Source organism: Phoca vitulina, unplaced genomic scaffold, assembly GCF_004348235.1.
Source record: "Phoca vitulina isolate PV1807 unplaced genomic scaffold, GSC_HSeal_1.0 scaffold22, whole genome shotgun sequence".
NCBI lineage: Eukaryota > Metazoa > Chordata > Mammalia > Carnivora > Phocidae > Phoca > Phoca vitulina.
The window spans coordinates 2,677,743-2,691,259 of record NW_022589725.1 but is presented as its reverse complement, the minus strand read 5'-3'; positions in this window follow the sequence as shown (position 1 = coordinate 2,691,259).

The window sequence follows — 13,517 nt, the reverse complement described above, 5'->3', positions numbered from 1 at the left end:
CTCCTGCAGCGTGCCGGGCCGAGCTGGAAGCCGGGAACGGTGAGCGTCACAGACCTCGTGGGGCTTTCACTCTACTGGGCGAGACACATGCTCATCACATAATCGCACAACATAAATGTATGGTTAGGGGGCTTTAACGCGGCCCAGCCGTGGCTTGCAGGTCGGGGAGGGGTTCTCTGAGTTTCCTAGGTGAGGGGGTTGGGGTGGGTGGGAGTGGGATGGAAGAGGGCAACCCAGGGGGAGAGGACGTTCTCTGTTAGACCCCAGGGAGCTGGGGAATGAAAGGCGAGGAGGGGGGCATAGCAAATATCCTCCTAGGCATTTACCCTCGAGAAACCTGCTTGGGTGCCGTCAGAGAACATTTTCGAGGATGTTCACACCAGCACTGTTCGTAACAACAAAAACATTGGAAACACCTCCCAAATGCCCATTCACAGGGAGTGAGCAAATGAGCTGGAATATCCACACCATAGACTGTTACACAACCGTGAAATTGAATGAACTTCGCGGGCAGAGAGGCTAGATCTCGGCAACGATTTTGAATGAAAAAATAAGTTGCAGAAAACTGTATAGACTATGGTGCAACTTTTAGAATGTATAATAAAAGCAAAACAAAAATATGCATGTTTAGATACATGCATGGGTAGAAAAAACTTTTAAAGGGAAAGATAAACACATATTTGAGAAGAATGGTTATCTCAGGGGAATGGGGAAGGAGGGGGAGAAGAGAAGCTTACAGGTACATCCTGGTTGTTGGTAATGTTCCAGTACTTGGGTAGCATAGTGGTTTTATTTCATTTCATAATATTATAAATAAATTAATAAATAAGGGGAAAAGAGGATGGGGGTGTGGGGCTAGATAGTCACGGACTCAGGGGGTGCGTGTGGGACACGGTGAGGGATTGATTGGTCATCCCCCTGAGAACACTGGAAAATCAGTGGAGGGTATCAATGGAGGCAAAACGGGATCAAACTTTTTTGGGGGGAAAAAAAAAGTCTCCAGCTATTCAAAGTATGGTCCGGGAATCATTGGCATGGATATCAGCTGGGGCTGATTACAACTGCAGACTCAGACCACATCCCAGCCCATCCTTACAGAGAAGGACACCGAGGCTCAGACAAAGGAAGAGCCTGCTTAGCACGTGTTGTAAGGGGCAGAGATCGGATTTGAAATCCAACTCTAGAACCTTCAACGCTCCGCCTTATTACTGTCTCCCTATCACTTGTCATGACTTTCAAGTCCCTCTCCAACATGTGGCCCTTGACTTCCCAACACATTCCCCAAACACTAGTCAACCTGGATGACTTGCTGGTCCAATAAAGGTGACCACAAGTTCTTTGCTATTCTTCCCATTGCAAGATTTTCCTCCTTTTGTATCTGGGCTGGTTGGCGGGACTTGTTTGATAGAACGCAGTGGAAATGATATTCCTGGACTTTGAGCCTAGGTCATAAAAAGCCTTGCAGCGTCCACTGGGGCCTCTTGAACATTCTCCCTGGGAACCCTGTGTCGCTGTGTAGGAAGTCCAACTACCGTGAGACCACCATGCTGGAGAACCCATAGTTCTTTTTTTTTTTTTCTTTAAGATTTTATTTATTTATTTGACAGAGAGAGCACAAGCAGCGGGAGTGACAGGCAGAGGGAGAGGAAGAAGCAGGCTCCCTGCCCAGCAGAGAACCTGGTGTGGGGCTCGATCCCAGGACCCTGGGTTCACAACCCAAGCTTAAGGCAGACGCTCAACCGACTGAGCCACCCAGGCGCCCTGAGAACCCATAGTTCTTAAAGTCACTCCAGTCTTGCTGAGCCCAGCCTTTCCACCCCTCCCACCAAGAAATTCCACACATTTGTGAAGCCATGTTGGACCCTCCAGATCAGAACAGTTGCCGACTGAATATGGGACTTCAGTCATGCCATGTGGAACAGAAGAACTACTCACCTGACCCCAACCCAAGTTCCTGACCTACAGAATTGGGTTATTTAATAAAATTGTTACCTGGAGCCACTAGGTCTTGGGAGCAGATCGTTATGCAGAATGCAGCAGGAATGCTGGTGCCTACCCACCCCAGACCCCTCAGTCTCTGCACCTAAGTTTACTCCATCCTGACACCTGGAAAAGCCTTTTCCCAGATCCTGGACTATCAAAATTCTGCCTTCCAAGCAACTCAAAGACAAAGAGAAACAATCAGGCTGTGTGCTGCATATCTTCTGTTTGCCCCTCCAAATGCACCCCCTACCCTTCTCCACACTGCTGTGTGCCAGGCAGCCTGACCACTATGGAAACACCAGCAGGCTCTCTTGCCCTCTGGCTTCTGGTTGGGTTTGGCCAATAGGAGGCACCAGCAGGAGATCAGAAAGTGGGAGGAGGGGGAAGTCAGGATGTTTACTCCTCTCCCCCTTCTGCCTTGTACAGTCAGCCACCAGGTGAGCTGTGTCTCTCCACCAAGGCCCCAGCTCCTGGCAGGTGGTCTTGTCCATATCCTACCAGTCCCTCCTGCCCATCTTCAAAAGCAGGGATTCCTTTTGTTACTAGCCTCAGGCTACTGTACCACCCCTTATTGCTCTCCATAAACTCTGCTCTGGGTTAGGGTTCCCCTAGAAGTACAGCCTGAGGGCGCCTGGGTGGCTCAGTTGGTTAAGTGACTGCCTTCGGCTCAGGTCATGATCCTGGAGTCCCGGGATCGAGTCCCACATCGGGCTCCCTGCTCGGCAGGGAGTCTGCTTCTCCCTCTGACCCTCTCATGCTCTATCTCATTCTCTCTCTCAAATAAATAAATAAAATCTTTAAAAAAAAAAAAAAAAAAGAAGTAGAGCCTGAGGCAAAGATTCGAGTACAAGTAGTTCATTTGGGAAGAGATCCCGGGAAACACTGGAAGGGCAGTGCCGAGTCAGACAGGAAGTGGGCCAATGCCGGCAGGGTACCTAGAGCTCAGTCCTTCAGCGGAGCTCTGTGAGACGGCGTAGAATGTCTCTCAGAGTTAACCCAGCTGAGGAGTGAGGAAGCTGGGAGGTTTATCTACCAACTGCCCTTTGACTTTGTTGGAGGGCCGTTTCCAGGACATCAACTTCCCGGCACTCTGGGCTGGCTCAACACCCTGGCCAAACTTGCTCCCCTACAGCAGAGAGGGAGCGGGAACCTGACTCCGGTATTAGCAGGAAAGCACCATGCAGAGGTGAGGCTGAGGGCATGTGGGCTGGGCACTGAAGGCTTCACCGACCTGCAGCTTCATAAATCATTTGTTTTTTTGCTCAGCTTTATTGAGATATGATTGACAAATAAAATTGTAAGATACTGAAAGTGTACAATGTGATGATTTGATGGACGTATACATGTGAAATGATTTCCCCCATCAAGTTAATTAACACACTCATCACATATTTACCTCTTTTTTTTGTGTGTGTGAGGACATTTTTGTTTTACTCTCTTAGCACATTTCAACAACTCAGTTATGCAATAGTGTTATCAACCATAACCATCCTGTTATACATTAGATCCTCAGACCTTATTCATCTTATAACTGAATGAATATAATTCCTTTATTAAACTCCCCTCAATTATTCAGTCTGAGTATTTGCCTGGTTCCTGCCAGACAGATGGGTCTTGAACTTCTCCGCATTAATCCAGGGTGGGCCAATGTCTACAGACTTGGAAGAGGGGTGGAGAGAGAAAAATCTAGCTCAAGATCTAGTTCCAGCCAACAATGACAACAACAAATGCATGAAAACAGAGAATGAATTAATAAGAATACCTCCATTGGAAATAACACTGGTCAGGAGTATCATCTCCAGTTACACAAAGAATTAAACTGGGACAATAGCATTGGTAACTCAGTACTTTAGAGCCAAAGGCAATTGTTAGAGTCGTGAGGAGGAAAAGTTACATAATAAAGAAGATCAGTCTTTCAGGGCAGATTATCAGTTAGGGTAACCCTAGCTACTGTTGCACATAGAATGTTACAAATACCCAGCAAATATGCTAGAAAAAGAGTTCTTACTTCTGTAACAGTTCTGAGTGGGTGTCGACTCTACCTGGTCCTTCTGGGACCTAGGCTGAATCTTCAATATGTGGGTCTCAAGGTGGCCCTGGGGGTCATCTCTATTCTAGCCATTCATAAGAGAGTATGAAGGAGTGTTTGGGGGGCTCCAAAGTGGGACCCATCACTGCAGCCCACATCCAATCACCACAGCTGGGTCATGTGCCACACTGAACTGCGGGGGAGCCTGGGAAATGTAGTCCAGCAGCACACCTGGGAAGACAAGGAGCTCCAGATATGGGTGAGCATTAGCAGTCTCTGCTGGAGCGGGAATGCATCTTCCTCGAGGTAGCCCTTCTGCTCCTCTCCCATAAGACTTGTCATCAACTGTGTGTCAGAGAAGTCCCGTAACCAGGTGGATAGTCTACAAAGGCAGGACAGGGTCAACTTATCCCGGATTCCCAGCCCTAACGTAGGGCCTGGTGGAAAGTAGGAACTCGCTACCTGTTGGTGGAATGATAGAATGTAAGTGGGCAATCGAGGTCATTGTTCTCAAGCTTCTGAGATATATGGGAAGCCCTTGCCCGAGCATGACCTTGTGTCCAGCCCGGTGCAGGGCTCCGGCTGCCTTGGATTAAGGCAGGGCAAGATGATGCCTAAGGAAAGAATTTCAAGACGAATCCCTCCCTACCCTCACACACTCATACAAAACTCATGTCACAATAATAACTATGTTTACTGAGTACTTATTTTGTGCTCCATCACTTACTCACATGCAGATGATTTCATCTGGAGACCCCTACCCCCCAACGGCCCTATGATGTAGGTTCCATAATTAGCCCCATTCGCTGGTGGAGAAATCAAGACTCAAAGTGGCAAGAGGTGAAGCTGGAATTTGGGTGTGAATATGCTAGACTCAGAGCCTGTGCTCTTGACCTCTGTCAGTATCCAAGAGAAACCGGGTAGGTTGGACATCAGTCAAGCAAGAGCCCGGGGCAGACAGGCGGGAGCCCGGGTGCTCACCCGGCTCTGTGTGACTGAGGGTGGGTCACCTCCTTTGTTTAGTGCCAAGTTCCCTCAGCTGGCTCTGCGCCAGGCACTGAGGAGATGCAGGAAACCTCCATTCTCTAGGTGGTTTGCTCCCGGGGCAGCAGACAAACCAGCACCATCCATTTGATATGGTTCTACTTGGTTCTACTGTCTCCTGGGAGATGTCAAGCAAGAAGTTGGAAAGTCAAAGGTTGCAAACTCAAAAACTGACAGAGCAAGTGTGGAATGCAGACAGACTGGAGTCTTGGCTCTATCACTTCCAGCTCTGCGACCTCAAATTCCTCATCTGGTGAGTGGAGAGAGCACATAATACATTCTGAGCTCAGAGGATAACACATAGACATCCCTAATTCATAGGATAACCTACATATACACCTACCACCTAGGACAATCCATATAATTAATACCTAGCTTGTAGGGTAAGCCATATACAAATGTAGCTCATAGGACAACCTATATATATATACGTACCTAGCTCACGAGCTAACATGATATATCTATCATGAGCTAACACACACACACACACACACACACAGACCTAGCTCATGGAAGAGCAATGGAAGGACCATGAAACGAGATAGGAGATGCCCCATATAAAGGCTGCCATGCTGGAATGTGGATCCGGTGGTACCAGATCCCCCAATTATTCAAGAAAATCCAGAAACCACAATTTTAATGTTTAAAATGTGTTCAGACAGATGGTGATTATACTTATCATGGTGAGCACTGAGTGATTTATAGAATTGTCAAATCAATATGTTGTATCCCTAAAACCAATATAACATTATGTGATAATTATGCTCCAATAATAAATTTTAAAACTAATTAATTAATGAATTAAAACCAAGAGGTATAGCTCTAAAAATATTAATAACAAAAATTTAAAAAGTAACACTGGTAAAACCAAAAGTGTCTTCAAATACCTCCTAATTTTAAAAACTTTGTATGAGCTAAGAAAAACATTGGTGGGCCAGATTTTGCCCCTGACCCCGTGGGCTTCATAACAGCCAAAGTCTCTGCTGATTCTGATCTCTGAATAGGAAAGAGGACAAGGGAGGTGCTGTCTCCAACTCAAATTTAACCAGACAGAATGAGGATCAGTTGCACACGACAGAAAGTTCTAAAATAACAGTAGCCAATACAAGAAAGAAGTTTATTTCCCTGTCATGTAAAAGAAATCCAAAGGTGGGCAATGCAGGCTGGTGTGGCAACTGGGAAGATGATGGCTTTCATCTCTCTGCTCTGCCATCCCTAGCATGTGGCCTTTATCCTCATTGTCCAGTATGGCTGCTGGAGCACTGGCCATCACATCCGCAACCCAGAGAGCAGAGTGGAGGAAGAGCTCTCCTCCTTTATTTTTTTTTTTAAAGATTTTATTTATTTATTTGACAGAGAGAGAGAGAGAGATCACAAGTAGGCAGACAGGCAGGCAGAGGGAGAGGGAGAAGCAGGCTCCCCGCTGAGCACAGAGCCCGATGTGGGGCTTGATCCCAGGACCCTGGGATCATGACCTGAGCTGAAGGCAGATGCTTAACCATCTGAGCCACCCAGGCGTCCCAGATCTCTCCTCTTTTAAAGATAATTCCTGATTTCCTTACAACACTGCCACTCCTCTAGTCAAATGGTCACATCTAATTGAAAAGGAGACTGAGAAATGCCCGTAGCTGGGAGGCAAGGTAGCTAGCTAAAAAGCGAGGTTCAGTTACTCAAGAAGAAGATAGTAGATATTGGAAGGCAACGAGCCATTTGTGGCCCATCAAAGAGCCTGATGTGTGAGGAGGGCGTGTGGATGGGGTGTCGCCAGGCGGCCAGACTCTGCTGTCCATTTCACCTCTCCGGCCTCCTACGTCTTTGAGGCTCTGTCTGACCAAGAGCAGAAAATAAGAGAACAAGACAAAAGAGGCCAGCTGAATATAACAATGAGAGCAACAACTTACCAAGGACCGGCTATAGTCCAGGCCTTGCGCGGGGCCCCATGCAAACGTTACCTCAGATTAGCATCTTCGGGCTCTCTGGTGGGCAAGCCTCCTGCTGTGGGGGTCCTGTCCTGTCTGTGCCAGCAGGGCAGGGAGACCTAGAAATCCACTGTCTGCCCGACAGACAACCACCCGCCTTTCTGTTTTCAGTCCTGCCCCTCACCTCCATCTGTGGAGGTTCTGGTCTCTCTCATCCCTGAGCCTCCCTGACGATCTTCAATTGTCTTGTGTCCTGATGGCTCCCTGAGCAGTCAGGTTTCAACTTTCTGGGTTTCTTGAGTCAGCCCCCACTCACCATCTGTTCCAGCTTCTAGAATTCGGTTGACTCCTCTCATCTGCTGTTAGCTCCTCACATGGTCTCTTATTCCCCATGGATAGGTGTGCATTTTAAAAAATGCTTTTATGCCGTTTTGTTAGAATTTCAGAGAACAGGGGAGGTAAATACATGTGTTCAGTCTGCCATGCTTAGGCAGCAGCAGCCTCCAGCCTTCATTCTCAACCAGGGGCACCCTCAGCACATGGGGTGATCTTTCTCTCCCTCCCTCTCCCTCTCTCTCTCCCCCTCCCTCTCTCTCCCTCTCCCTCTCTCTCTCTCTCAGCCTGGGCATGTTTCTCTCCCACCTCCATAGACCAGACCTGCTTGTCAAGGGCAGGCGGCTTGCCTCCCTCTACTTTGCACTTAGACAGGACTGGGCAGGCCTATGGCAGGTGAATAAAAGTCCTGGATGTGGCTCATTCCTAAGAAGTCAGGTGTGGGCTTTAACAAGTTAAAATTAGAAGGTAGGCATGAGAGCTAGTCATTTCTGAATTGGAATATCAGAGTAAATCTCCCTGCAAAGGAATATTCCTACTGTGTTTACAATGGAGTCCAAAGTCAATGCTTAAGGGGGAAGGCCGGATAGAGTCACGCTTGTCCTTATAAACCCTGAGGCAGGTGCCAGCCTTGCACACAGACACCCTGCCTCTCGGTGAATCTGACACAGCCCGCATCCCCTCCAGAGTTTTCTCCCAGGGTCTTAGTTAAGGTCCTGGTTTGGGTTGAGAAGCCATGTTATGTGAACAATATGCATCTTCAGACCCTCGGATCCCCCTCAGTGGATTGGGATGCTCGGGACACTTATAAGAGAGAAGACACTTGGTTCCCAAGAACTAGGGTGACCAACCATCCCAGTTTGGTGGAACTGAAGGGTTTCCTGGGACACAGGACGGTTCCAGGGCAAACTGGATGGTTGGCCGCCCCTCGAGAACACCTATAATAGAGATTCCCTCCTCACACAGCCTCCTGGGTTGTTGCACATGGAGCTGAAAATGCTTATGCCCTGCTGTTTACCACCCTACCCCAGGCAGAGGGTGGAGCGGTTCAGAGAGTAGGCTCTGGAACCAGGATGCTGGGGTCCAAACCCCAGCTCCAACACTCACCAGCTTTGACGCAAGGCACTTCACCTCCCCCTGCCTCAGATTCCTCATCTCTAAAATGGGAATAATAGTAATAACAAGTTCTCCTCCATAGGGTTATTGTGAGGATTGAGTTAATAGATATAAAGCACTTAGAATATACATAGGCCACAGTCTCTTATCTCAACCCCTGATGTCTTAAGGCCCTCATGCGCTTTGGGATTTTGGAATTTTGGAGTTTTAGAAAGCACACACCAGGGGTGCCTGGCTAGCTCAGTCAGTGGAGCATCTGACTTCAACTTTGATCTCAGTGTTATAAGTTCAAACCCCATGTTGGGAGTAGAGATTATTAACAATAAAATCTTAAAAAAAAAAAAAAAGAAGAAAGAAGAAAGAAAAAGAAAGAAAGAAAGAAAGGAAGGAAGGAAGAAAGAAAGAAAGAAAGACACCGTATGTCATATAACACAACAGTGGGGTCTCGGTTAATACCCCATACTTAAACACATTAATAGTCCTGCAGAAAATAATGTATGAATATTTATATATCTGTTCAGGTTAGATTTTTTTCCACCAAATCAGTTTTGGTACCAACCTTAAATTATTTTGTTCAGAATTTCTTGGATTCAGAAGTGCGGGGAAGGGATTGTAGACATGGGTACGGGTTCGCTGGGTCATTGTTTAATGCATATCTGGTGTAAGTGCCACGTAATCTCTTCTTAAGGATAACCCAGGCTTTTGTGCCTAAGGTCTCCATGGGTTTGTGAAGCTTCCTAGTAGAGCCTTTGCACGAGCAGAGAGGGGACACTCTCTTTCCTTCTTTCTCTACCCAGACCTTCAATGTAGTAATTTCTTTTTGTTCCTGTCAATATGCTGATGGTGGGTGGTGATTGGCGGTGGGGTGTTTGGTGGTGGGTGGTGGGTGGTGGCGGTTGGGGTGTTGGGATGCAAATTCAAGTCTCCAAGCTCCTTTTTCAGCCCCAGTGGCCGGCGACGGGGGGCGGGGGTGGGGGCGGTCATAAGCTGTGGAGAAGCAATGAGCAAGCTGAGCTTCAGGCAGAGCTGGGTTCCAGGCAGTGGTCTGGTCTGGGCAGGTGAGATAGTAAAGCCAAAGGATTCATGGCCCCTCAAGAGCCACTGGGCGTCCACAAACACCTCACGGCAGACAAGAGTCAGAGGGGACTCCGGGGAGCTCCCCAGTTGGTCTACATTTTGGGCAGTCCATGAAATGCATTCTTGGCAGATGCTCGAGGTACTAGGGAGTTACAGTGGCTGCAGGGGGCAGGCGAAACCCCCCCACACCCCCTGCATAGCCGCTGGGAGAGGGCTCACCTGGACCATCTCTCCACACTTCACAGAGCGCCCCCCCACCCTCCTGACATTCCCATTCCCGGCACAACTACCTTGACACGGGATTGTTTTGCAAATCATTTCTTTCTGGATTTGGTTGTCTGGAAAGGAAAACTGGCTTCTGCTTCTTTCCAGTGGAGCTTTGGCAACCAAGGACATGGGCCCTTTCCCAAGAGGGAGAGAGAAAGAGAGGCTTGGGGTCAGGCTTCCACACCAGACACAGGTCTAGCCCCTTGGGGAGGGGGCCTGATTTTGCCTGCTGAGCATTTCCAAGCCTTCTGCAGACTGGAATCATAGAGCAGTCATGATCCCCCCATCTCTTCACCCTCTCCACCATCTGGAGTGTCCCTTCCGCTCTTGGCCATTTAGCTCTCCCTTCACCCCAAAAGGGCCCTAGACTCTGAACCTCTCCCTCTTTTTCTCACTTCCTAATCAAGCCTCCTCTCTGCTCAAAAGTGAGAAAGATCTTAAGAAAGAACCTTGGAGTAAGAGCTAAGAGACTTCAGTCGAAGTTCAGCTCTGCCCCCCAATACACCATGACCTTGAGCTGGTCCCTTGTCTTCCCATGTGCCTCAATTTCCCTGGATACTGAGTCGGGCACATTGAGGTCAGGGATTAGGGGAACTAAAAACCCCAGCCAGGCTGAAGGGGGCAACAGCTACAAAATTCCAGCTCATCACTGCCAAAGGAAAAGTGAGCCCAGTGCTACCCCATGTCTGACTTTTCAGAAGAAGCCGCATTAGTCAGAAGAAGCTGCTGTAACAAGCAGCCCCAAAGCTCAGGGCTTTACTACCGCAAAGGTTTTTAACCTGCTCCCACCATAGTCCAGTGTGGGCCAGGCCCAGAGGAGCCCCACTCCACCCCCTCCTCAGGCCTGGGAGTCCTCCCCACGTCCTCCCCCCGGACCTTCTGTATCTGGTCAGCAGACAGGGAAGAGAGGGTGCAGGACTGGGAGGGAAGTTTGGGGGACCAGGCAGAAAGTGGTGCGTATTACTTACACCCACCTTCCATTGGCCGGACTCTTGTCACACGGTCCCAACTAACTGGAAGGGAGGCCACACACCTGGAAAAAAAGGACATGGGTTTGGTGAAAGCTAGCCAGTCTCTGCCAGAAGCTGGAAACCCGGATCCTATGTAAAACCTTCTAAACTTTACATATTGGCGAACCACCCAAACTTTAGAAAGGTATGGTGTGGAATAAAGAAACCCTGCGTATGAGCCGGAGGGCCCGCGCGCCGTGGGCCTGTGTCCTGTGGCGGAGGCGGCCTCCTACGGGCCTGAGCCGTGATCCTACACGGCGGCCTCCGTCTGGCTGTGCGTCCGCCGCGCTCCTGCCTCACGCCGGGCCCCATGACAGGCAGGGAGGACTCGAGAATGACGGAAGAAACCATGCCTTCCCTCGAGGAGCTCACAGCTGTTTTTATCTCCAGGTAGAAAATAGCATTCGATTTTTAAAGCGAAACGTTAGAGTGATTTGCCATAGTGTTACATTTTGGCTGAGGAGCATTCCTTAATGGACAAGAATGATTCCCTGAGGGGGAAGTGCCGGGCCTGAGGACCGCTCGGAAGAGCAGTGGGGAGAGTCCCCTCCAGGTCTGTGGGCACGCTCCGGCAGGTGCTTTGTCCTGGCTGAGCCTCAGTCTTCACCTCTGGGAAATGGGGATAATGGCACCTGTCTTACAAGGCTATGGGGAAACAAGAGAAGCCCGTCGAACCGCTGAGCAAGGCACAGGGAACACTGTAGGTGCACGCCCCGTGGTCCCCAGTGGCCACTGTGGTGAGTCAGGGGTGACTGCTTCGGGGCAGGCGGTGTGTCAGCATGCACCTTAATTCCCAGCCAGCATTTACAGGGTGTGACCCTGGGCCAGGCCCTGGGCTGGGTGCTGGGGACATGCGGTGAGGAAGGTCTGGCCCCGCTGAGAGGCACTCCAACTTCCGTGGGTGGGAGCCTGGCCCTGTCCTGACCCCTGACGGAAGTGAGCCCACCCTGGCCCTCCGAGCAAGAGGTAGTGGAGGAATGCACGCTGGTTCCAGAGTCACTTGGCTGTAACAAGCAGGCTGGCATCCTGGTTGACCTCAGCAAGGCAGCCTCAGCAGAAGCCTAGGGAGGACCCCTGGGCTGGGGGTGGGGTGGGGGAAGGAAGACAGGAGGGAGGAGGAACAGGCTCCTGCCTAGGCCCCACCTCACAAAGCTAACGCTGTCACTTGCTACGGCTGCTCCAGGGCCAGAGCACTTCTGCTAACCTGTGGGAGGAGGTGCGGCCATAAACCCATTTTACAGATGAGGACATCAAGGTGCAGACCGGCTACACGGCTGCTAAGGAGTGGCCTGGAGGTTCAAACCCAGGTCCACACGCTTATCTGTGCCTCACAACAGTGCCTGGGAGATTTCTGTTGTGGGGCTCAGAGGACCTCCTCTCTGGGTTCCTGATCAGCTATGCAGGAAAGAGGAAGGGAAGCAGGCCCGCTGGGGCTCTGAAGCCATCCGGGCAAGAAGTGTATTTCTCTGTCTGAGGCCTGCAGTTCACCTGGGAAGCTGGGGTTCCTCCCTCCCTTCCCTCCCTTCTCTCCCTCCCTCCCTTCCTTCCAGGTTGATTCCCAGCTCTGGCAGTCACTATCTGTGTGACCCCGGCAGGACACTTCAGCCTTCTGAGCCTGTGATTCTCCTGTGTACCAGGCACTGCTCCAAGTAGACTCAGGGCACCAAGTGAGTTAGACAGACTTGGCCTCCAGCCTCCTGGGACAGCCAACTGGCCCTGGAGGCCTCCTAGGAGAAGGGATGCCTGAGTGGAGGCGGACAAGCCGAGCCGCACTCGTCCATCGGGGTGGGCATTTCGTGCCAGGGAGGGGTGGCGCTGGATTTCCCAGGCTTGCTGTGACGCTCACAAAGCTTAAGCTCCAGAGCCCCTCACTTGCTGGGTGTCTTCCTGTGACCTGGGAGAGGCCCCAGCCGCACGCACTCGGGATCACGTGCTATGGTAGAGTTGGCCAAAGTAAGCTGTTTTTACTGCCTCTCCCGCTCCGACTTCCTGTCACACTTCCCCTCCCTTAGGATGTTGCTGGAACTGCTGTGGTATTGGGGGTGGGGGGGAATCTAGCGAAGGGGAAGTTGTCCACAAAACACGGACATTGATGAAAATCAAAAACAAAACTCAAAACACAGATGCAAATAGGATGTTGGCAACGAGCTGGCTGGTAGATGGCATCCATTCAAATGCTTTTTAAGTTTAGTAATCAAGGAAACGTGAAAAAAGTCCTGAGATCCTCTATGTAAGATCCTTGATTTTGATCGAAGTTTTTCTAAATTTGACAACAATCCTAAAACTTTTGACGCTACCAAGAATGAGTTGTGAAGTTGAAAGAAACCTTTTGAAACCATTAACAATGGGCGGGGTGGGGGGGGGATGCTTTTGGTCAACTGTCTTAGAGAAAATTAAGATATCTTCTTATTCTCTCTAAAGAAAACGACAGTACTAAATCAATGTCAAGTGAAGAGGTTATCCCAAAAGTACATAACCAAAAGGTAGGAATAAAAGTATTATGGAAACATATCATATGCTTTTTTCTGGACACTGTATAGTGTTTGTCAGCTTTTTAATGTTATGGTTTTGTTTCTCATTCAAAATATTGACATTTTTACCTGGTTTTGTGTTTTTCTTTTCTTTCTTTCTTTTTTTTTTTTTAAGATTTTATTGATTTGAAGGGCGCCTGGGTGGCTCAGTCGTTGGGCGTCTGCCTTCGGCTCAGGTCATGATCCCGGGGTCCTGGGATCAAGCCCC